Source organism: Numenius arquata, chromosome 4 (genome assembly GCF_964106895.1).
Source record: "Numenius arquata chromosome 4, bNumArq3.hap1.1, whole genome shotgun sequence".
In the NCBI taxonomy this organism is placed as follows: domain Eukaryota; kingdom Metazoa; phylum Chordata; class Aves; order Charadriiformes; family Scolopacidae; genus Numenius; species Numenius arquata.
In genome coordinates, this window is record NC_133579.1 from 705,346 (window position 1) to 729,810 (window position 24,465).

The window sequence follows — 24,465 nt, forward strand, 5'->3', positions numbered from 1 at the left end:
ATTGTTTTTTATGCTTGAGGACAGGTCCATAGCTGAGATGCAATCAGAGTTCACAGCCATTGACAGACGTCTTCTGGGAGCCTTTTCCAAAACATCTCAGCAAGTTTTGCTCTGAAATAGACTGGTCTCGTAGGACCAGGCAGATTTTACTGCTCTGAATCAATGGCTCTCCTCGCACAAACCAGAAGCCACAAAACCCTACAGAGTTCAGAAAAGAAAATTATGCAATACTCTCTTACACCTGTAACTCTAAAACCCAGTCTCTATGCTGAAAAGCTCTTGGACTATATTCAGTGGTGGCTGAAGTTTTTTATTTAGAAGGGAGCACATTTCCCATCGGCAAAAGACAGCCAGAACAGAAAGTTTCTGTGACTGATGGAGCTGAATATTTGGAAAGTGCATATTTGGACAGATGCAATAGGTAATTTTGAGGTGAAGCCAAATAAATGTACTCAGGACGTTTTCTGAAGAAATCAAGAAACTTGGAATAACACCAGGAGGAATATGAGGTGGATGAAACCGATCTTTAAACTCATTCCGCCACTTTTTTGCATCAGATAAATCCACAGTTTGGAGTTCTGCCCGAAGGAGACAAAGATTGACATTCTTTCAGTCGGCACTATTGAAAAAAAGTGGTGGAAAGCTTCTTTTCAGGTCTACGCTCAAAATGGTGTGAGGAGTTCAGGTTAGGTCATGGTAACTGAGGGGAAATTTTCGGAGCTGGCAATTCACCTCTTCACAGCTCAGTTTTCTCATCTTTAAAATGGGAGCAAGGAGTGGTATTTGGCTTGTGACAAATACGAAAATAGAGTTTTACCTGTCTTCAATGAGGGCAGACAGGTAGGCATGAATGATTGCCTCGGTTTTACAGATGCAGTATCTGAAGCTGGGAAACATTTCAATAAGTTGAAAATAGTGAGAAGTAAAGTAGTTTTATCTGTTTGTGGTAAATTCTTATGGTAGTGATCATGGTAGTAAAATCTGATTGCTCCCCTTAACATTTCAAATTTCTTACCTTCCTTAAACAGGTGACAAGCTGTTTTGTTCCTTCTCTGGCTCTTGCTTCATTAAGGCACCTTCCACGCTCATTGTACCGGGGTCTAAATTTGTTTTCTCAGGCCATTTATGATGACTTTTGTGTGTTTATGCACAAAGCAGAGGAAAATGTCTGTTGATTTCTTTGTAAGTTACACTGAATTTGAAATAGTGAGGACAGGAAAAACATGTTTTTACTGGTAAACTGTGCAAACATGACATGGAAATCGTAGAGGGAGCATGAGGAGCGCATGTAATACCGACATATCTTTTTCTTACAAAGTGTATTATATCACCAGAGGGACACTTTAAAATGAAACCTTTCAAAGTTTTCAGACAATTCAGGGGCATGCACATTTATAGCTAGCAATTAAACATAGAAATTATGGATAGAATGCAATTGGAAGTGAAAATCTAAAAAGTTTGCACTGATCTAAGACGACAGCCTGATGCAAAGCATCACCTCCCAAAGGCCCTTCTGTCTGCGTGGTTTTGAAACATGCACTAAACCAGCTGCCAAAACCGGCTTTTAAATGGGGGCTACAAAAAAAGGTGTTCTGCACCTTTCCTTCTGTTTTTTTCTGCATTTTCAGTGCTTGCCACTTGAGAGAGGAGAGCGGCTGTGCCTGGCTGCCGTATCGCCAGGCGAGGGGAGCCAGCTCCCAGTCATTAGAATAATGACACTGGAAAGGATTAGCCACATTATCCAAACATGAAGCAATGGGTTAGTCAAACTAATCCCCAGGGAAGAGTTAAAGGAAACAAATGACATGATAGACAGAGGGTTCCTTCTCAGTAAGACGGCATTAGAGCGTGGGGTACTAGCACTCCCGCGCTGCTCACGTATTTTCTGGAAGCAGGGAGAGGGAAAGCCGACGTGTCTGTCTGACAACACTGAGCTAGTTTTATTTCAGATTCCGCATGTCTTATCTGACTTTTAAAAATAATTAAAGTGTTATTAGACTGGCTGGTATCAATGGAACATCCACGTCCCGTGGAGCCCTTAATTGCAGGAAAAGAAGGGTAATGATCCAGGTTTTAATATGACTGTGTCTATTGTGCCCTGTTGGATGGATTCATTATGCAGTGAGTGAACATTTTTCCCCTCATTATTTAATTATTTTGGAACTGTAAGAAGTGATTCCAGTGCTAATCGCAACATTTATATTTTAGAAGGATAAATTAGACCCAAATATTTTTTCTTTTATGAAAAATCATCACATATGGAAATGATGCTCCAGCTCTATATTCATGTCACTGGATTTCTATCCGTAGAGAAATTTAAGTAATAAATTACCACTAGACCTATTAACATTAAAAACAGGGGCAAACAAGCCACGTAGTGGGGATTTCTAGAAGAACTAATTCAAAGTCCACTGGAGTATAAGAGTCCTTCCAGATGGATATATATGCTATAACTGGGAATGCAAAATGAAGGTAAGGGCTGCATTCCCATTGAAATTGCCATGCATTCATGAAGGACTTGGATGAAGGGCAAAACAGAAACTAAGCTGCCACTAATGATCCTTTTGATGACTTCTGGCTGCCCCACAGGTCTGGGCTTTGTGTTGGGATAGTGAAGAGCTCTGGCAGATCTGGAGACCTCTACTCAGCATGGACCTTGCTGACCCAACTCACATTCACTCACCCCATGCGAGCGAACCCAAATGTCCATCTCTCTCTCACTTGAAGCCAAGCACAATGAATACCCCATTATCAGGTCTCGACAGCGAGGGAAATTTTAGGGAACGTGCAATATCAAGTCCTCCACCGTACCAGAGACGCTCAGTCCTTTACAGTGTTCCTGACTGATAGGTTGAACGTGATTCAGGGGGATGTTGAGGTCCTTCAACGGATGAGCATGAATTAATCTGTCTATGCAGTTTCTTAACCATGATCAATTAGTTACTGGCTTCTGCACTGAAGTTTGAGGGTTCACAATCCTACCACATTTTTCTCTCAGTTTAATGAGGTGCTGAGTATTCTCATTGTTCGTATTCAAATCTCACCTTGTTAAAGATCCAATAATCAATTGGCTTCAATAACATCCTTTGACAATGATTTCCCCAGGTTAATTGCATGAGCTATCTAAAAAGTATTTCCTTTCACTTTTTATCAGATGCTTGATAAAAGTATTTTTTGTAACCTTTGTAGAAGAGTTGAATTTGGGAAGAGCTTATCAGGTTCTGAAGGAGTGTAATCATCCGTTCCTAACCAAGTGATATATTAGATCATTTATTTGTAGCAAGACAGACATTTCAATAGTGCTTATTGTTTCCCATAATGAAAGGTTTAAATCTTCCTTTAGGTTCCTCTGAAATTTAATTTTTGTTGATGGAGACAAGCCAGTTTGTGCAAGATTTTTTTTGATGTCAGGGCTTCAGAAATCCCAAACTATTAATTATATTTTTCCACTCTATAACTCTATGTTGTGAAAAAAGGAGGTGGAGGAAATCAAGTACAATAGAAGCTTTCACACACCTCACCTTTAAAAACAATAAATTCCTTCCCTTTAGCAGGATTATTTATTAAGCTGCTATTTAGTCACTGAAAAGGGGTTTTGTCATACACTCTACACCACTCATGAAAACTGCGTCCTATTGTATTTCTGTATTTGCATTTGGCAGAAGCGCACAATGCAAGTGACAAATTTATCTCCTTGGCCAAGTTAACCCCAGAAATGCCCTTTCTAGTGGAAAACTAAGGTTCTATGAATAGCATGTTCCAAGCCTGAGCGACCTGTGTGTGAATTCCCTTCTATCTACATTTAAGCAGGGTGTTTTTTTTAGAGTATAACTTACCTTAATTAAGAAGACCACTGTGTTAGTAAAATGCTTTCATTGTCAGTACAATATATTTATATTTCATCTAGTTCACTATTATCATTGGTACATAGTAATAAAAGACTTTATCTTGCAGTCTTTGCTTAGCTAACATTCACACTGTCACACAGGAGAGGTTCCATGGCTGTCACACCATCCTGGCTCCCTTCTGCTCAGTTTCCAGTCTAGGAAAAGCTGTGCTTTCTCTTGTCATCTGCAAAGCATTCCGAGGTCATGGACAAAGGCCTGAACAAAATTTTCCCTGAGAAAATCAATAATGATTTATGATCTCTGACTTCAAAAAATGTTGTTTCGTAAAAGTGATAGACAATGAAGCACTAATCTACTAAGATGACTCTGGGTTCTAGTCCACCTTTTATTTTATTTTCCAGCAGCCAAAGCACTCTATGGCAAAATGGCTCTTGGTTCTCTGGAGAAGTTGCCTCATTTTTCAAATCCACTGAATTCATCAGCAGGCTGGCAATTTCACAATGTGTGTTATGGATAGGAGATTATTCAAAAAACATTATTCAGAAACTGCTTCTGTACTAATCAGAAACTGCTACTCATTCAGCTGCACTAATGGCTCAGATGCTGGAATGCAAAGTAGCTTCACTCCAAAACTTTAAAAAGAAATATAATGATATATAAACTAATCTCATGATTTGGAGGCACAGACCATGATTCCTCAATAGTTCCTCATAAAATGTCATTAAAGTTTTTATTCCCTAAAGAACTGGTGTTATTCACAATTCAGTACTGGTGTTGAGACCACAAACTGCAGAGGACCAGGAAATTCATTCATCAGTTACATCCTCTAAAAAGCTTGTCAGGAGTCCTTTGGCCCCAAAATATGTACATCTGTGTCTGCACGTAGATAGTTATTTGCATGTACAGCACCCAGCTTGAGTCTTTAGAGCTGGTTTTCCCAGGATTACATTCCAGCCTCTCTGTGTCCTCTCCCATTTACTGCTTCCCTAACTTTTACGAGTGCTGTATGCAGCGGTGAACAAGGTAACTCTGCACAAATAGATGCAAGAGGTTTGAAGTACAGGACTAATTAACCCAGGCATAGTAGTATTTTCACAGAATGAGGTCACTCGCTGGATTCACATCTACTTCTCCCCAGAGCTGTTCTGTGCTACACAGGCGTACTCTTGGCAGCTCAGCGTGACAACACACGACACGGGTCTTGCCATCCCCTCCCGTGTCTGTGCCAGGCGTCTGTTAGAAGGAAAGAATCACAGAATCACAGAATGATATGGGGTTGGAAGGGACCTCTGGAGATCATCCAGTCCAACCCCTTTCCAGAGCAGGGTCACCCAGAGCAGGTTCATAGAATCATAGAATGGTTCAGGTTGGAAGGGACCTTAAAGATCATCGAGTTCCAACCGCCTGACATGGGCTGGTTGCACAGGAACATGTTCAGGTCAAGCACACTGTCCCTCTGTCCTCTCAAAGGCCGTGCCTTCAAGTGTGGAAGTATTTCACAGCTCACCTTGTCAGTTATAAAAGCAAATACTTTGCAACTTCACGTCAGCTTTCCACGCTGACCAGCGCAATGGACGTGGAACAGTGAGCTGCTGCTGGCGTTGGTGTCAGGCGCATAGACCAGGACACCTACTCATAGCAAGGCAGGACTGATCCGCCTTGGGCGGCTAACTCTTGTGTTCACGTACTCTGCTTCGGTGCCAGATGAAAGCAGGTACAATTCCATGAAAAGCAGGTAAGTTGCCAGAACGTTGCAACTCCACATGCAGAAGCCTCCACAAAATTTTCTATGACTGTGCCACATGATCTTAGCAAAATTCTTTGCAAGAAGAGTAAGCAGTGTTCATAAATGTGTGTATAATAAAACAAATCAGCATCATTTCTATCTCTTGTCTCTCCCACATTTTTTTTAAGTTTTATACCCTAATTCCTTCCTGAGAGCTAGGAAGAAATAACTTCCCTGCCTTTCACATCAAATCTGAAGGTCATGTCAGAGTCACGATCTACCTTTAAATAATATATTCATTCTCCTCTCTCACTACAACAGACATCTTTCATGTATTTTGTGTATCATGCCCATGTAATATATTAAAACATCCACGAAGACATGCCGTTTCTATGCAGGGAGCAGGGCAGGCTTTCTAAAAGGTAAATGTTGAGTGGATTTCTGTGAATATTGATAATGTTTCCCTGATGTAATGGCATTCAGATATTTATGTCATAAGCTAGGTTTCTACAAATCGGTACAGAAAGTCTCCTGAAAGAGGTCTCAGTTTGTATTCTGATGCTGTCATTTACAAGCTATTTTAGACTAGATTTATATATAAGAGATTGCTTCACAGTTCTTGGAACAGGTGGTGCTTTAACGTGTGAAATCTTTTTCTTCAGCAGCCTTTAATATATGGGTACAAGCATTACCTGTTATTATAGGTAACGGGGAAAATGGTGCCCATACTTAAGACTGAGTAACAATCTCCACAATAAAACTCTTGCTTATTATGTTGTTAGACTTACACTGTTGAGGATGAAGTTTCTCATGCCAGACAGCTGCCTTGGGTTGCATAGTTTGGGAACATTTCAAATACAAAAGGTACAGTCATTTCCAAGAAAGAAGTTAAGAGAAAAAAATCTACTGTTTTGCACATCAAGAATTGTCACTGGAACAAGATGTTCTACGACTGCCAGTGAATACAGCAATGGGAAACCAGGGAAAAGTACAGACTGTACGCCAGGTACAGTCACACTGCGTAAAGCAGACACCTTTGGTGGGGCCATGGCACATGCCTCAGAGACCTGGCCTTTCACTTGCCTGTCTGTGAGATCTCTTTGGAGCGAAATGTGGTTCCAACCCAAAAAGCAGGCCAGGGCTGGTGGCGGGGACCAAGGTCAGCCTCAGCCCAGGGATCACAGCCACCAGCCTAGTGATGGGCCAGGTCCAGGGGTCAAGGCAGAAAACAAGTTCATGAGGTTGGGATCAGGAGGTGCAAGGCTGGGCACAGGGATGGCTGTGGTGCAGCTTGGGCAAGGTCCCACCAGAAAGGCTGGAGCTCAAAAGCAGCTCCTGAAAGAGGTCCCTCCTAGCTCTTCCTCTCCCAGCTCTGCTCAAGACATGGGAGCTGGCCCCAAGCATGGGCAGGCAAAGTCCTTGGAGGGGAAGAGAGGCCACAGAACTAGCAGGTGTTCAGGGCCTGTCAGTGCCCTGCCTGACCCCAAACTGGAGATGAATGTGACCACGGGGCTCCCAGCCACACCTGGGAGCCTCCTAGTGTCATAGGCAAGAGTCCCCTTGAGCTGATGTGCTTTAGCAAGGCCACTCTCGGGCTTCCCTTGTCTTCAGCTGGTATGTGAGGCTTTCCCAAACCACTTCTTTCACCCTTCCATGGGCACAAACATACGCCCCTCAGCATGAGCCATTTCACCCCCCCAGTGCTAGAACCCGAGTGCAGCTTCCTACAGGTCTCTGTTCTGCCTGCCCCACTGAGCCAGGAACACGGATTATCGGAGTCTCACACTCTGTTCTTGGTAAATACCACAAATTCCACTCACAAAAAATATTTCTTTTTCACACAGAGGTGAGGCAAAAAAAATGAAGTTGCTGAAGAAGCTGGAGGGCACGTAAAAATGAGGCTAGGATTTGAAGAAAGGAAAAGACTGTTTTATGGGTAATGCACTTAAATGTCCCATTGGAAAATTGCCTCCTACCAGGATGCCCGTGTGGGGCCAGGGAAGTCACTTCAACTTTTTACAATTGACTGCTGAATGTGCTCTTCATTTTCCTTGTAATCTACTTGATAGCTTTCACATTTGCAGAAGTGTTTGGGCTCACAAACATAACTGTGGCTGATTGGAACACTGTAAATAACATGCTGTAAAAGCAGGTAAAGTGCTATAAAATACTAAATGTCCTAGGAAATTGGGATCTAAGCATCGCATTCTGGGACCCAAAATTCATGGATACTTGGTTCCATGACCTAAAGCCTCTATGTTTTAATTTCCTTTCTGTAAAAAAAAAGTAGTACCACTCCATACAAGTATTTGTAAAGCTTAATTTGTTTAAATTTCTGGAACACTGTGATGAATGTTCCAGGGATGTGCATAGCAAAATTCATAATTCTCTACTCAATGTTGGCTTAAGTGACTGACTACAGATAAGGTTGGGTATCACACACTGCTTGAAGGTACAAAGACATCCTGAATGAACAAAAGGCTAAGCTGATGACACAACTTGGTTGAAGTGTCTGATCATTGACACGACGGAGGAGAAATACCTGGGGAGAAATAATCCCATGCACTAGTACAGGTTGGGGGCTGACTTGCTGGAGAGCACCTCTGAGGAGAAAGACCTAGGAGTCCTGCTGGATAATAGGATGACAATGAGCCAGCAATGTGCCCTTATGGCCAAGGTGGCCAATGGCATCCTGGGGTGCATCAAGAAGAGTGTGACCAGCAGGTGGAGGGAGGTCATCCTGCCCCTCTGCTCTGCCCTGGTGAAGCCCCATCTGGAGCACTGTGTCCAGTTCTGGGCTCCCCAGTTCAAGAAGGACAGGGAACTGCTGGAGAGGGTACAGCAGAGGGCTACAAAGATGATGAGGGGCCTGGAGCATCTCCCTTATGAGGAGAGGCTGAGGGACTTGGGTCTTTTTAGTCTGGAGAAGAGAAGACTGAGGGGGGACCTGATCAGTCCTTATAAATACTTAAAGGGTGGGTGTCAGGAGGATGGGGCCAGTCTTTTTTCAGTGGTGCCCAGGGATAGGACAAGAGGAAATGGGCACAAACTTGAATATAAGAAGTTCCATCTGAACATGAGGAGGAACTTCTTTCCTGTTAGGGTGGCAGAGCCCTGGAAGAGGCTGCCCAGAGAGGTGGTGGAGTCTCCTTCTCTGGAGACATTCAAACCCACCTGGACACGTTCCTGTGCAACCTGCTCTAGGAGGACCTGCTCTGGCAGGGGGTTGGAGGAGATGATCTCCAGAGGTCCCTTCCAACCCTGTGTGATTCTGTGAAGTGAGCTACAAAACTTTCTACGTGATAATCCAGACCTATCAGATTCTCCTCTCTCAGTCTGTGAAATCCCCTGCCTTTGGTCAGTGAAGAAGAAGATATTTTGTGAGAAGGAAAGGACTATGGCACTAATTTGTGGCCAAATTGCATATTTATGTTCACGGCTAAGAGACTTGGGGATGTTTAGTCTGGAGAAGAGAAGGCTCTGGGGAGACTTCTTGAAGCTGTTCATTACATATAAGTGGCTTGAAAAAAAGTCAGAGAAAGATATTTTGCCAGGGTCTAGTGACAGGACAAGGGATAATGGTTTTAAACTGAGGGAGGGTGGGTGTAGAATGGACATAAAGAAGGCAGTGGTGAGAAACTGGCCCAGGTTGCCCAGAGAAGCTGTGGCTGCCCCATCCCTGGAGGGGTTCAAGGCCAGGCTGGATGGGGCTTTGAGCAACCTGGTCTGGTGGGAGGTGTCCCTGCCCAGGGCAGGGGGTGGCACTGGATGATCTTTGAAGGCCCTTTCCAATCCAAACTGTTCTATGATTCTATGATTTTTTTACTGGGACTGTTTTGGTTAGCCCACTAGTAGGTGATATCCAAAACTACATTATATCTAGCAGTCTCAGAGAACACAGACCAAAAGTCGTAGAACAAGGAAGAGGCCATGCTACAGTCCAGCAAGACATGGACTTAATGATGGGGAAGTGAAAGAAAGGAACCAACTGGGTAAGCTTCGCTGTCACAGTGAGAATCTAAATTTAGACAGGTCTAAATAGTCTGGTGAGGCGTCGGGAATGCCTGCTATTTATGTGCCACTGTTGATCACATTACTCTATTTTCCTCTGTTCTGGATTTCCTCTTGTCACACTGTTGACCACAACTTTAGCTGAGTATTGGCAATGGTGATAGTAGTGCTACTTTTGTTCAATTTTTAGCACATTTCTGTTGCTCAAAGCTGGTTAACAAAGGTTAAGCAAGAGCTTAACGTTAGATCTATCTTTATATGCCTTGCTGAATCGGATGAACAGCAATACTGAATGAGTACCCTGGGTTATCTGGGGTGTTATAAGTGTCTCTCCTATTGTTGCTTGCTAATCTTTTTAATGTTTTGTTTTCTTCTTTCTTTTCCCTTGCTAAGCTCCGTACCCTGGAGCTTACACTGTTTTTCTATATCATGATTGGTTCATTGTTTATTTAGCTGGGCTATTGTCTAAGCTATATTAAAATTGTCCTCAGAGACAGGGTGACACCCATAATGCATGTATCCTTATTACAGCTAGAGGCACAGCACAAAAGCACTGCTAATTTATTACAACAGACAGTGTAACCATTGAGCCCAGTTCAACCTTGACCAGAGGACCCAGGTGGCTTAGCCATGCAAAATATGGCTCATTTGTATCTACCTATTTTGTATTCACAGCTGATATATAGCTATTGAGAATATATGGCTGTAACGATATAATAGTTATAGGTAGAAATGGAAGAGGTGTCTTTAAATAGGAGATTAGCTTTGATAGTCACTTTCCCTTTTTCCTTTAGGATCAGGTTTTTACAAGACTATTGTAGTCATTGGGCTGATTTTGAAGAAAGCACAAAAGGGAGCATGAGATGAGAATGAGGGACTAGCTCTAAAGCAGTAAAATGAGGAAAGATACAAATATTCTGAAATGACTGGGACAATTATTTGCGTCTTGTTTATCATCAAGTGGTAGCTGTAAGCAGAATCCAGACTGCAGAAATCTGAGAAAACAGAATTTTGTCTCTGCTTTAGTTGGACCAGAGTTTCATTTGACCAGATCAGTATCTGGAAGAGGAGCCTTGAATCTCACCAACACAAGAGCTAGTTATTTGCCCCATTGACATTTTCAAATTCAGTTACTGTTTTTTCTTATGCCACCCATATTCATATATCTGCCTGTAATTAATCTTTCCCAGGGAGAGAAAGTAAGGATGCCATCATGATGAGGATATGGCCTGGAACCAAGAGGTTTCACCCTCAAGGAAAATGAAATGAAGATTCAACAAGCATAGAAACTTGTTGGTACCAGAAGCAGGAAAAACCTGGAAGGGTGAGGAAGCTGCTGAAAGCCAAATTCCACATGGAAGGAGTACGAAGTTCTCAGCCACAGACTGGTGGGTTTTTTTTTCCAGAAGTCCTCCCTCCCTGCTCTGGATGGCAACTACAAAGCCAGGAAAAACGGAGATAAGAGATGAGAATCTGCAGGTGTAATGAGTGCATTTCCAGGTATTAAAATAGGGAAAGGAAAAAAAAAAAAAGAAAAAAAAAGGAAAAAAAAGGAAAAGATGGGAAAAAAGGAAAAGAAGGAAAAAACAAAACAGGAAAAAAACAGGAGAAAGAAAAAAGAAAAAGAAGAAAAGAAGAAAAAAGGAAAAAGGAAAAAACAAAAGAAAAAAGAAAAAAGAGGAAAAGAAAAAAGAAATTAAAAAAGGAAAAAAAGGTGTTCCACCTTACTGCAAAACTATTTTAGTCTCCTCTTAAAAATAAAAAAGAAATATCCTGAAAGAATTAGACTTCCCGAGTGGGGAGTAGTGACAGCTTTCATGTTAAAGAGTCCATGACATATGAAGAGAGTTAACCAAAGTTTTATGCACTAAGCGTGAAATAGGAAACGCCGTGCTCACAGTCACTGGTTGAGATCCTCTTATCTCACTGTGGAAAGAAACTGAAGTTTATATGTTTCTGTTGCTGGCGAGGCAGCCTGCTATGGTTATCAGAAACACAGAGGAAAGTCTAGTTAGAGACTTTTTCCCTCCTTTGGCTCCTATGCAACAACTGCAGCTGATTAATCCAAGTCTACAGGAAAGTCAGCCAGTGGCGTAGATTAAATGAGAGGATTTTGTTGCTGTTTACCCCTCTGCCTCCTCCCCGTTGATTGCAGGAGTGTGGGGTACTGATTCCGTCTCTTGTCGCTGTAGCTCACAGATCTATGCGGCTGTGGTCGCCGCAAAGTTAATCAGGCTCCTTTGCAAAGACAGAAATGTCTTAAATGAGTCTAGCTACTTGGTGCTTTTGTTTTTACAGAGGAAAAAATGATGGCACTTCCAAGAAGAGATCAAACTTCACCCTTTCTAAATGCTTTAACCACAGCCGACTCACCTAAAATTGGGGCAGGTTAAAGCAGCAAATGGATCACAATTTTGAGATGGCCTTTGTCTTAGCCTTCTTGGAAACCCCTGGCAAACCTGTTCTCTTCCCTGTGGCAAGGTCATGACAAGCTTGTTTCTCTTTCTTCCAGTAAGCTTGTTTCAAACTTATTTTTATCTTTGCTTTAAGCTTGTAATCCTCCTTTCCCTTCTCATCTTGAATCAGACCTAAGTCCTCAGATACAGTGGAACCAAACTTTCAATGTCTGAATGCCCCTCTGCAATCCTTTACAAAGGGTTTGTCTTTACAATTAAAGTCAGAGGAGTTAGAGAGCCGCAGAGCAGGCTTACCTTCAGATTTCGGTCTTTTAACAAGAGATTGAATCATACGAACCTTTTCAAATAATCCTTTGAATACAATTCCTAAAACAGCCGAACGGGCGAGCTGCGAACTTCAGGTAAATCCGAACAACAAATAAGCTGATAGGGAGCCCAGCGGTGACCACCGCTAATTCGGGGAGCTCTCTGACCTTTGGGTTCAAAGTGCTGCTGCTGCGCACTGTCTTTTACAGCCCAGAGAGCACGTGCTAGAACAAAGAGCAGAAGGAAGGCTTTTAATATGATCTAATACACCTGGGATGCAGGGTCCAGATGTAAGAATCTAACAGAGAGTAAAAAAAATAGGGGAATGAAACAGCTAAATTAGTAGCAAATTTGTGTACAAAAATGTTGCTTTAAAAAAAACGAAAAAAAGGGAAGTCAGGCCAACAGGCAGGGCAAGAAGATTTAAAGATAACACTGAAGTGCAGAAATTCTGGCATCACTCCTCCAGGTCAGGTCTTTCTTCATTCCATAAGTAATCAATTAGACACTTGTTCCAGCCTCTGAGAACAACAGCAACACCATAAAAAATGAGTCTGAGTAGGATGAAGGAGTCTGCTGGTGGAATTTATACACCAGACCCAGTCTGTGCCACAATTTTAACAGAAGAGCAATTAGGGAAAAAAAAAAAAAGGAAAAAAAAAAGGAAAAAATTTGCTCAGATTTCAAGAAGATAAGAGAACAGGTTTTTTTCATTTCTATCTTGATTTCCAATCTGGAGCTATGTTTTTGTATATGGATGGGAAATTTTCTTTAATTGCAGTTGCAATTAGCAAGTAAAATTGCCTTATGCTGCATTCAAGCAGAGCAGACTATGTTTTCACAATTTATAGATAAGTTTTGTCAAAATGGCTACAGTATCCTCTGGAATAGCACAGAATTATGCATTGTTCCCACTGAAGAGAATTTCACATTTCTTATCAGTGGAAAGGGACCAGAAAGGACCGAAACCAGAGAGAATTTTTTCAGTTTACCAGAGACATTGGCAGTTTCTTGAAGCTGAACAATATCTACATGTCAAAAGAACACGCTTCTCACATGGAAACACAGCTTTGCTTAAAAAAAACCCCAAAACCACACACAAAAATCCCCCCAAAAACCCACACAAGAAAATACCCCCAAAATATGTTTGCATAATGGAAGCTGGTAGATCCTACTCCAAAAGAAGCAATTGCAGAAGTGCGTGGGATTAATTTAACCCGACTGAATGGTTCCTGTATATTTATTGAACTTGCACACAAAATCCAGAATATGTTTTTTCACATATGGCTGATTTGGGGTGCAGTTTGCTGCTGATGGCATAACCACTAGTAGATCTTCTGTTTATACAGCTTGATGTAAGAACTATTAGAATATGTTATTTTAATGTAAAAATGTGCTGGAAAAGTATGGACATTTTTCATCATTTTAAATTACATTTTCAATCGGCTTCGGTGGTTTTATGCTTCATAGCATCCTGAAGAACTTTATTAGTGCTTAGCAAGTTCACACTGTTATCTCTTAGTGTTCTATTTCTATAAGAAATACAAGAGATCTAGAAATCTCAGCATGTGGATGTTGAGGCCAGAAAGTTCTCCTTTCATGGGCTGACAAGAGACGTTTCTTGCTTGATGTTTATACTGACTGTGGAGCTTTGTGAATTATATTTATTTAATTGATTTCTTTTTTTGTTTGTTTGATTTCTGAGACACTTTAGCATCCAGCATTGCTGCTCCTTTACACCACTGAGAGCTTTTTATTGTCTACATCCCACATGACCTCCTCTTTTTGGGGAGTTTTTTAGCTTTGTTTTGCTTTAAAGTTGGAAATTCTAACTATAAAGAATTAATAAAGAAACACTTGTAGCCATTATTTTTTTCACAACTCTTTGATATTGAGAAGGCATCAGTGTTACTTTCATTCTGAAGCATATCAACCCATTTATATTTTAAAGAAAATGAAAACAGCTTTTAAGAAGTTCTCATTCTTGGATCACTTTGTTTTAATGGGTCAATGTGTTTTTAATGGCCTATATTGTGTATATATGCTCACTTTTGTGCCACCCTCTGCCGTAACTATCTAAGTAATGGCAGCTGTGATCCTGTCCTAAGAAAATACTGAAATTGTCTTCTGTTTTTGATTCATTGTTCTGTTTTGTTTTAACAGTAACTTTATATATATAAATTGACAGAAGTCTGGTCCTAAGCTCCTAAAGCCTGTAAATCTTGCACCCCCAAAACCCTGGGGGAAGACTCTCTAATTGCAGCCTCTGGGTGGAAGATCTAAAAGGTGATAAAAATAGTGGTCCTATTGCTGCTGATGCTGACTGGGAGAGTTTATAAGATGAGGTTGATGGTTGGACTAGAGGATCTGAAGGGTCCTTTCCAACCCAGTCAATTCTATGATTCTATTAGTTTTGCTGGCTACTAAGGTCCTTCCCACTACAATACCTTGCTTTCAATTGCTTATAACTTTTTCAAAATGGTTTTATTGAGAAAAATCACAAAAAACTGGTGGGGTATGGGATAAAGCTACAGGCCCACCAAGCTGCATCTATGACTGCTTGTCCCAGAAGGAGGACCTGCTGTGCCAGGTTGGCGTCTCCATTGTCTCCATTTCAGCAACATCTCTCTTTATCTGTTCACTGTGAGCAGGTGAAGGTAAATACCTGATGTAATTTGTGAACTGACCAAGTGTCCTTAAACACACTAATGTGGAGATAGAGGCAATCATCTCAGTGACCACTGAATTACATGATAGAATAATCTTCTATTCAGCAGAACCAACATGGAAATACTTCCTGCTTTTCAACTTCTTGGGTTTGGAGGTTTTTTTAATACTTAAAAGGCTGTTAAAAGCACAGTTGATTTCTTTTGTGTGTATATACAAAGATGTTGTCTTTAATTCTATGTCACACATAATATACACATATATTTATATTTTTGCAACAGACTTTTACTGGAAGGAATGTTAGAAGCTCTGGAGAGCAGTCAGAGTTGTGTGGAAAGCTCATGTGCTGGGAGTGCTAAGGATCATGCAGTGGATGAGGGAAGGGGTTGGAAGAGGACAAGGGAGCCCTTCACATCTGAAACAGTCAAGTGCTGACTTGGGGAACGGGGGTTTGCGTCTGTCTCCACCACAGCATTCCTCAGCGCTGCTAGGGAAGCTGCCGAAGCTGCACTGCTGACAATAATTCCACGTCCTGCATATATTTGAGACGCTGGTTTGCAGATGTGCTGGATACTTAAAGTTGCAGCTGAAGTCAGTGGAGCCATGCAAAAAAGATTAAGCTCTCCAAGATCTCTAAAATTCTTTCAAAACTCAGGGTCCGGTTTTCCTCACCTGGGCATTCAAAATTAGTAGACGTTTATGATTTTTGTTATTTTTTTTCATCCTTAACTCTTCATCTGTAAAAAGGGAATAATGGAATATCCTCACATAAATGGTTTCTGTGGAAAGAAACCAGTGTTTCAGATATTTTGAGAATGCATGCCCTCAGAAAGTGCAAAATGAAATTAATACACCTGGCTTTACAGAAAGATTTGAAAACTGCCATTTTGTTATAATTATTAAGACATGAGGCCACAAAAGTAAATGAGGCACACCCTACAAAATGCAAATAACTTGAACCTGTAATTAAACCGCACGTTGTCATGCATACACCTCAATGAGTGAATTCATGTTGCCCAAGCAACCCTAATTCTGGCACCTTCTAACTTATCGGTTTTGAACTTTGCTTTCCAATAACGCTGTGTGTGAGCCAGAGCCTGGGTGACACAGCACAGGCTGATCCTAACGTGGATGCTCTTTTCCTTGAGATCATCGTGCTGCATACTCACCCCTGAAAGAACACCAATAGTTACAAACTAATCCCGTTTACCAGGTCTGAACACTTTCATAGTCTATATCACAGCAAGAATATGTTTTAATTATTTGGTGTAGTAGTTTACATCTTTGGAAGTAGTAACTGCTGTTTGGAGCTCCAGAGCCTGTAGACTACATTTTGGCACCGATGTTTTCCCTCATGGAAAGTTATTTCTGTAATTGCCTATGGATTTGCAAAGCTCATGACATTTTTCTCCAGTCTGGAAGACAGCACTGGAGCTCTCTTGCAGGAATACAGCGCGATTCAGTGTATTCACCCCAGGGAAGGGGAAGGGTTTTAAAGCCTCTGCTGATAACACTGTGTATTGAAAAATACCTTTTTCACATACATGCTGGCAGATATTCATTCACATTTGGTGTTGCGATAGTTAGCTCTGTGGATCAGAAAGCTGGTATCCTGACAGAGATTTTTTGCACCCCTTGTTCCACACGGCTGCAGCCAGAGCTGGAGAGCACTGGCAGAAATCTGCTTCTCCAACACGGAGGCCTTGGGCTCCCTCGTGGTTTCCAGCAGAAGCCATCGCTTTCTGAGGAGCTGCTGAAGAGCACAACACTCTCTTTCTCTCCAGAGCTCTCTGTTTCCATGGGTTTTCACCCAAAGGGGGTCGGTGCCACAGTCCCGGCTCCAGTGATGGGAAGCTGGACTTCCCTGGGCATCCAGACCAGCAGCGGTTTCCTTTGCAGAGCTACTACTGTCATTAAGGGACCCAGAAGTCCTCAAATGGCTTCTGCGTACCCTCAATTACACCAGATTATTGCTAGAAAATCAAAAGCATATGAGGGAGACACAATTGTAAGATGTGACCTCTTCCCAAAGTAGAGAAAACAAACAAAACCGAAGAGTGAGCAGTGAATATGACTCTCTGGGGAAATGAAGATGTAAACTTGCCTTTTAACTTCAACAATATTTTTTAAGGAGAAAGGGACATTTTGTCTTCAGAGCAAATCCTGTAACCTTCATTTAACCAGTAAAAAATGACTGAGGTGGGCAAGATTATGAAGGTGAAGTTCTGACAGATATTCTTCCATCCCTGCTAGGACAAAGGTTATGCTCTCGTCTTTTGTGTTTCCTGCCATTTTCTTCCAGGCAGCTGAACCATTCCTTCTTAAAGGTCTCTTTGGTCTGGGGCCCCTAAAAGCTCATATAATATCTTCAGCAGGTTTGTGTTTCTTGTCTCTCTCTCTTTTTTTCTTTTCTTTTTTTTTTTTTTTTCCTTCCTTTTCGTTTCTCCCACTGAAACCCATTTTGAGCTTCTTTAAGGGCTTGAGGTGTGTAAGCTTATAAAATTGTGGCAGCAGCAACAGCCTTGAAGAGGCTACAATAACTGCTGTACATCTGCTACGTTGTTCTTAAGTATTTGCGGCATGCTGGCTTAAGCCTGTCAGTTTTTGTAAGGGCTACCTGTTACAATGCACCTAATTAGCTTACTGGCTATTTGGAGACAGCTCTACTGGTTTTTCTATCATCCAGTCTTTATTAAGTGAGCTGTTGCTGAGACGAATAGGTTCTTTATAATGATGAGGTCCCTTTTTACGCTTATTAGTCCTTAAAGCAAGCCTCTTCTTATGGAACAAAGTTCTCTCTCTCTCCCCCCCCCTCTCTCTCATTTTTTTTCTTAAGACTTACAGTGGAAGAAGTAAAGCAGCTTTTTTCTGCTGAAGTATTTTATTAAAAGTTTTAGTGGCTGCACTAAGAGCAAGGTGCCTGTGCCTTTAATCATTTTCATCTTTAAAACAGAACCTTATATTTTCACATCTTCAGCTGTCCCAGAGGGCAGCTAGGCCATCTTTAACAACATTAATTTCTCTTTATGACAGGACTAGTGCTGCCCCAGGTCTTCAGAACTGCCTAAAATGTCTGGAAAAGTAGATAATGAAGAGGATATTAGAATTGTAAACAAGAACAATTTGGTAATAAAAACCATATATTTTCTCCATAGGACTTTGGGCTTAATATTGCAGCAGCAAAAGTGTCACGAGTCGTAATTTGTTGATGGCCACTGTACATTAGTTACTGCAGGAGCATGTGCATAAAGGGCAAGAACTATTGGCTTTGCATTAAAGAACATCTAAGATGGGTAATACTAATTTACTTGTTTTGATTAATCTCTTTTGTTTGCTTTTATTGCAGTATAATCCTACAAAAAAAAAAAAATAATCTCACATGTTCTCCTTTGTAAATCCTGCATCTGGTTAGGAAAGGCAGCTCTCTGCCTGGAGATGGTGGGCAAAGACCTCAGCCAGGCTGTCCCCCCGAGCTGGGGCAGCCCCTGCCCCAGGAACCCTCCTCAGCCCCAGGAGGAGCAGGTTCCTGCACAGAGACCCATTGGGAAGGCTGGAATCCTGGTGTCATCTCTGCTACGACTGTGTAGTTTACGGGCTGCACATCCCTGCCTCTGCCTGCCCATACATCCTTTATTGCTGACAGGGTTTATGAGTGTAATATGATGGAGTAAGAAACAGTGGATTTTTCCCGAGAAGCCGAGCACAGCTCTTTGTCCGCAGAGAATGTGGGAGGGAAGTATGAAATGGTGAGCATTGTAGTCTGCAGATGTCATAAACAGGGCTATCTTTTCATCTTAAGGTGCACAGCCACCGAGAAAGTTCATGCTATACTTAACCTTTGGCCCTCCGCTGATCTTTTGTTGCTCTGCATTAGTGTGCTGAAACCTGAAAACATAATCCTTGCAGAACCTACCACCTTTCTGTCAGTCGTACCGATTCCCTTCATCATTTGCATCTGCTGCCGTTGGCAGCCCGAGCGGTCCAGCTTCTTCCCCCCGCCCCCGTCACCAGGCTTTAGACTTACTGGATAAAGAACCGCCCCCCCGCAAAAGGACAAACAAAAACAGACCCAAAAATCCCAGCCCGCGTTGACATATTTCATATTAGTTGACAGCAACACCGTGTGTTTCCCGTTAGAAAGTTATAGGCTTAATCAGTCGTCTTGTTGACTCAGAGCATGCCGTATTTCAGAACTAAATGTTTTAAGCTAATTGGTCCAATACCGGAGTATCACATTATGCACTTTAGTGAGGGAAATAAATTGGATGCGTTTTCTGAGATTCTTTTTAGAGTGCATGCATCGCATCCTCCCCCCCCCCGCCCAATACCTTCCTCCAGCCCCCCACCCCCCCAGTCAGGACCACAGCTTCTTCTGTCATTAACCCAACAGCAGATTCTTTCCTCGGTGAATCGGTCCCGGGGCTAATGAGCTGCCGGCGCCTGCCGTTCGCCCGGGTGTTTGCGGTGGGGTTTGAGGCAAGGGATGTCACGTTAAGGCTGGCGGCGATGGCGGGATCGCTCCCCAGACAGGGCTCGCTCAGCCTTGATAGGAGCTGAAAGGCTAAAATGAGCACTCTGCTATTATTTAGGCACCTGTCCAGAGGTTGGAAGAAATCCTACTTGTGCGGATTTAGCTAAAGAAAGCAGAGATAACCACCTTGCCTTCTGTGTCTAATAGGATGTGAAAGGGGAGAAATAATGAGTATTACACTGTATTTCTCATGTAAAAGGCTGAGAAACAATGCTCTCCCCACACTGGCAGCGACTCCCGTCATTTTCAAATGAAAGGGACTATTTGTTTCCAAATTACACCAGCCACCGGTATGCATGCAGATAGGGCTCCCCAACCCTCATTTTGCCAAGGAAAATTGCCTTTGGGTGACGCGGTGGCGGCGGGCTCTCCCCCGCTGGCCGGCGGGGAGCTATCAGATAGCTTGCAGCTGCAGCCCCCCCATTTTTTCGGCGGACAGGCAGTTAGTTAGTAGAGCCATCAGTGTGGCATCTGTCATCCCGCTAGGCCCAAATTGTTTTCTATGATGGATGTCACAGGCTGTATGATCAAAATAGGAGCCCCGCTGCTTTTAATTGCAAAATCGGAGTGCTCGCACATTTGTTATTATGCTGAGGTTATTACCTCACACAAAATGAATTAACAGGTGAAAATAATTGATGAGAGGAGTCTTGGGATTTTTAGCCTCTTCAAAGAGACTTTGTAATTATGGCATAATGAATGTTCTGAGACATATCTGTGGGGGGCAGCATGAGACCACCAAAGATCTCTTTAGATTGATGATAAATTCACTGAAATCTACTGTAATACTGCTTAAATTTACTTAGCAATTAGTTTAATAGGCCTACATGATTCATGATAACGTAGTGAGAATTTTTAAATAAGTTTGTTCCATCCATTTATAAATTAAGCCGCTTACCTCAGCTTTCTTCCCAAGGTGATGGAATATGTTAACTAATCAGACTTTCTGAAACAAAGATGATGTTGGGCAGGGATTTTGGTTACTGGAATACATTTCTATTTAAACACTCCGTTGCTTTCATCTCACACAATGCGAATTCCACCCCACCCCCCACCCCCTTCAATGCCTCTCATCAAATTTTGCCCAAATATAGCAGGGATAGTTCCTTTTGCGCAGGGAGACAGAGCAGTTGTCTCGGGGAGTGAATGGTTCCAGCGGTGTGTAAGCCGCAGTGATTGCTGCTGGCTCGCTGACCACTCTTCCATTCCGACTTGGTGGTGTTTCAGGTCCATCCCGCCCCCGAGCAGAGCCAGGCTGACGAGCTGGGGTCCCTGTCCCCTCTCCCCCTGGCACTCTTTGGTGTGGGAGGTGTCTGCGGCACTGCGCTTTCTCCCCAGCCCGGCCTGATAATGCTGGGGAGGGGGGGTGGGTGGGAAATGAGCTTTTTATTTTATTTTTGAATTCCGGTGTTAAACAAGCCAGTCCTGGCTCGCTGAGGAGCAGGAATGCAGATGTCCATTCAATTAAGCACATAAGCAGATTTTAAATATCAGATTTTAAAAGTGCCAAAAAGTAAAAATTGTCTGATTAATTCAATAACTAGTAAATAATTCAATGCATAAAATTCACAGGGGAAAGCCTCCACATGGTGTATGAGCAAAGTTCATCCTTTCTCTGTTGTGCATTACGTTATTGACATACCAGATACATTCAAACACCTCAAGGTTACTCATTAATTTGCAAGAGTTGAAATCTAATTTAATTCCAGCTACTACTGACATCCTGAAGATTCTACAATAGAGTCTGTAACAGATCTGCCTGCAGTTCAGACCGTGGGCTAAGGGAAATATGCGACAGAGGAAGGGAGAAGTTGTTGCTAATTAGAAAATAACGAAAAGAAACCTAGCTTGGGAACTTGGCTGATAGGTCACATGGGGCTTCTCACTAATTTACTGTACTTCCATAACCTCTCTCCGCTCCAGCAATACATTATTTATTATCATCCCAGGTATCAGGCACACAAAGATTAGGTAAGATTAGATATAGACAGATATGCACACAATTTACTTTCCTCACAAGACAATGACACTTTGTTTTGTGAGAATTCCATTTATTCTTGGGAGAATTTCTAACTGCAGCTTTGAATGGTTTTCTAAATAATACGCACATCACCCCAGTGAGCTAAACTGACATGTATCATTGGGACACAGAGTTGATGTTCAGTTAATACCTTTTAAATTCTGATTCCCTTCCCTCATGCACACACCATTTAAAAAAAAAAAATTCTTTGTGGTTTCTTCTTTATTTTATTGTAGCTACATTTTACATCAGTAGTTTTGCCTCTTTTTCTACATCATGCATTCTTTTCAGATTTGCTGTCAATGTTTGGTATTTAAAAGTATATGGTATCAAAGGGTCTCAGGAAAAGAAAAAGAAAATGCCTAGCAAGAAAATATAATAAATGCAAGACGAGTAGTGTATTGCCCCACATGTGAAGCGGACTGTGGTAACTCATATCAGGCTTCCTGTCACTTGCTGAGACATTTTTCATAAACCCTCACACGCTTGCATTTATCTTCAGTATAAACCCCAAGATGAATTCTCCAAAGACATTAACAATAGATAAATGCTTATTAAACAAAACAGTCTATTCAAGAATAAGTATAGCGTCTGTATTAGACACAGTAAGATGTTTATAAAATTGAATATACATTATGTGTTTCGGCTTGGTGTTATATGCTGTTCTATGAAAATTTTTTCAGCATTTGGTTATAATCTTAATAAACATAAAATAAAAGACCACCTGAAGCTCTAGTTTAAATGACACTACCTCCGGTGCCAGTATGATTCATAATATATAGGTGGATTCTCTGGATAACTTATAATACAGTAGCATTAAAATTAGGGAGAAACAGGGCCAAGGGAAGATGACTCTGGATATATTTCACGTCCGTGGACATTGCAATGTTGTTATGGAAGTCCTTTTGTTAAAAGCATTTCAGAATCCAACTCATAACTTAACTTAAAGAACAGTAGAATGCACCATATCAGTCCCTGGGGAATTCTGAAAAAAACATGTCTCCTACAAAAAAGAACAGCAAAAATCCTGCAAAAACACAGAGGGAAAAAAAAATAAATCCAAACCCCAAACAAAAACCAGCGAAATTGTACATGCTTTATGACGGCTTTAAGACAAACGATACACGAAAATGTGCTGCATAATTGACTGCAAAAGCAAATACCGGTTGCCTCTCTCTTTTGAACGCTCTGTGCGAGTGCAAATGTTTATACGGTGCCCAGTGACTACAAACGGTTTCAAATAGAGTGCTGTTTTTCTCAATCTGGTTTTATAGCTACACATTTGATGTGTTGTTTAACTATCATGGAATGTAAGATGGACAGAACGAAAGTAGCTGCATTATTCATGGATCACTATAAAATATTGGGGAGGTTATGGTTAGTGAATACTCACATCAGCAGGCAAATCCAAATCCTACAATTACTACGAAAATTGCAAGGTTAATATGTAATGAGGTTGCAAATTAATCTCACAGATGATGTAAGAATGTTGGCATCACGTGTAACCTTGGTCCTGATAGCCCTTTCATTCAGTAATTAAACTGAATTTGACTCTGGGTCTGTTTTCTTTAGATGGCCCCTGTTCCTGAGTAATACCCCATAGGAGCCCCACACCACTGATGTATTACATTAATATATCATCAGAAGCAGTTGTCATTCCAATGATATATTAGAGTAATACACCAGAATGAGGCTCACTGATGATGTATTTAGTCCTTACAATATGGCATTGTCCAGGGAAGCAAGGGTCCAATAAGAGATTCATTACAATTACAGTATGAAGTCAGCTAATGCGCTGCAGGTTGGGAGATGCATTTCTGGTACCAGGTAGGTAATTTGGATGCTAAATCCCATGTCTTGTCATTGTTTCTGGTGCTGCAGACTACAAAATTTGTGACTGCAGTTGAAAATAATTCCAAAAAACGGACAAGCCTTCTCCTGTATCTGTTTACATCTCTCTCTTTCTGCTGTGCTGTATACGTTGTGGGCTATTGTTTCCTTTCGCTTCCTCTTGGTGCATTTCTCCGTTCTGGAAACATAAGCATCTTAGACCTGGGACCTGCATTCCATGAGTGACTGGAAAACATTTCTCACTTCCTGGAATCTCCCATAAGCAAATATTAATTAAGAACAATGATAAGATCTGCAACCTGTTTTGGGTGCTGGTTTGATATCTTGTCTTCAGGGCTTTCGAAGCTGCTGAAGCCGTCCTTCCACTGGGAAAGGTATCCCCGTGAGTCACTGTTACTGCTGAAATAACAAGTTATCCTTCTCACTTCTTACCTTAGTGAAGGCTGCGGGTGGAGGCTTATTTCCTCTCCTATAAGAAGTGGTCATTGTTGCCAGAGCTACCAAAGAAGGAAGATTTGAAGAAAACCACTCTGTTTAAGGGTTACTAATACATTTTCTGTTAATAGACCCTGCAAAATGTACCCTGAATGTAGACGAATTAGAGACTTGTGTTCAGCGCACTCTATCTACCCCCTGCTGCTCCTCCTGAGAGGACAAGAAAGAGGAAAAAATGGAGACTTTCAAATGTTTATAATATAGGGCTAAAAGAAAGAGGGAATTTTTATGCATTGGGGAAGAAGTTACTGCTTATTCTCCTACAGCCTTTGATTGCATCGTAAATAAAACGGTGGTGCGAGTCATCCTGGACATACGATGTATTGAGATGCTGGCTGGAAGGCCAGCTGAGAAGTTAAAATTATGGTGGCAGACCCTTAGGTTGGTGATGGCTGGACACAGAAAGAAGTGATATGCTCATTTATTGAAGAGCAAAGGAAAATGTGCAGTAGTTTTATAGCTTCTTCTGGCCAAAGCGTCCTGCTGAAACCATTCATGTTTTGAAAAAGTTTCTTGTCCTTCTTCCTTCTTGTCCTAGGATGATTAGATTAGGCAGAATAAAGGGGAAAAAAAAACCAACCAAAAAACAAAAA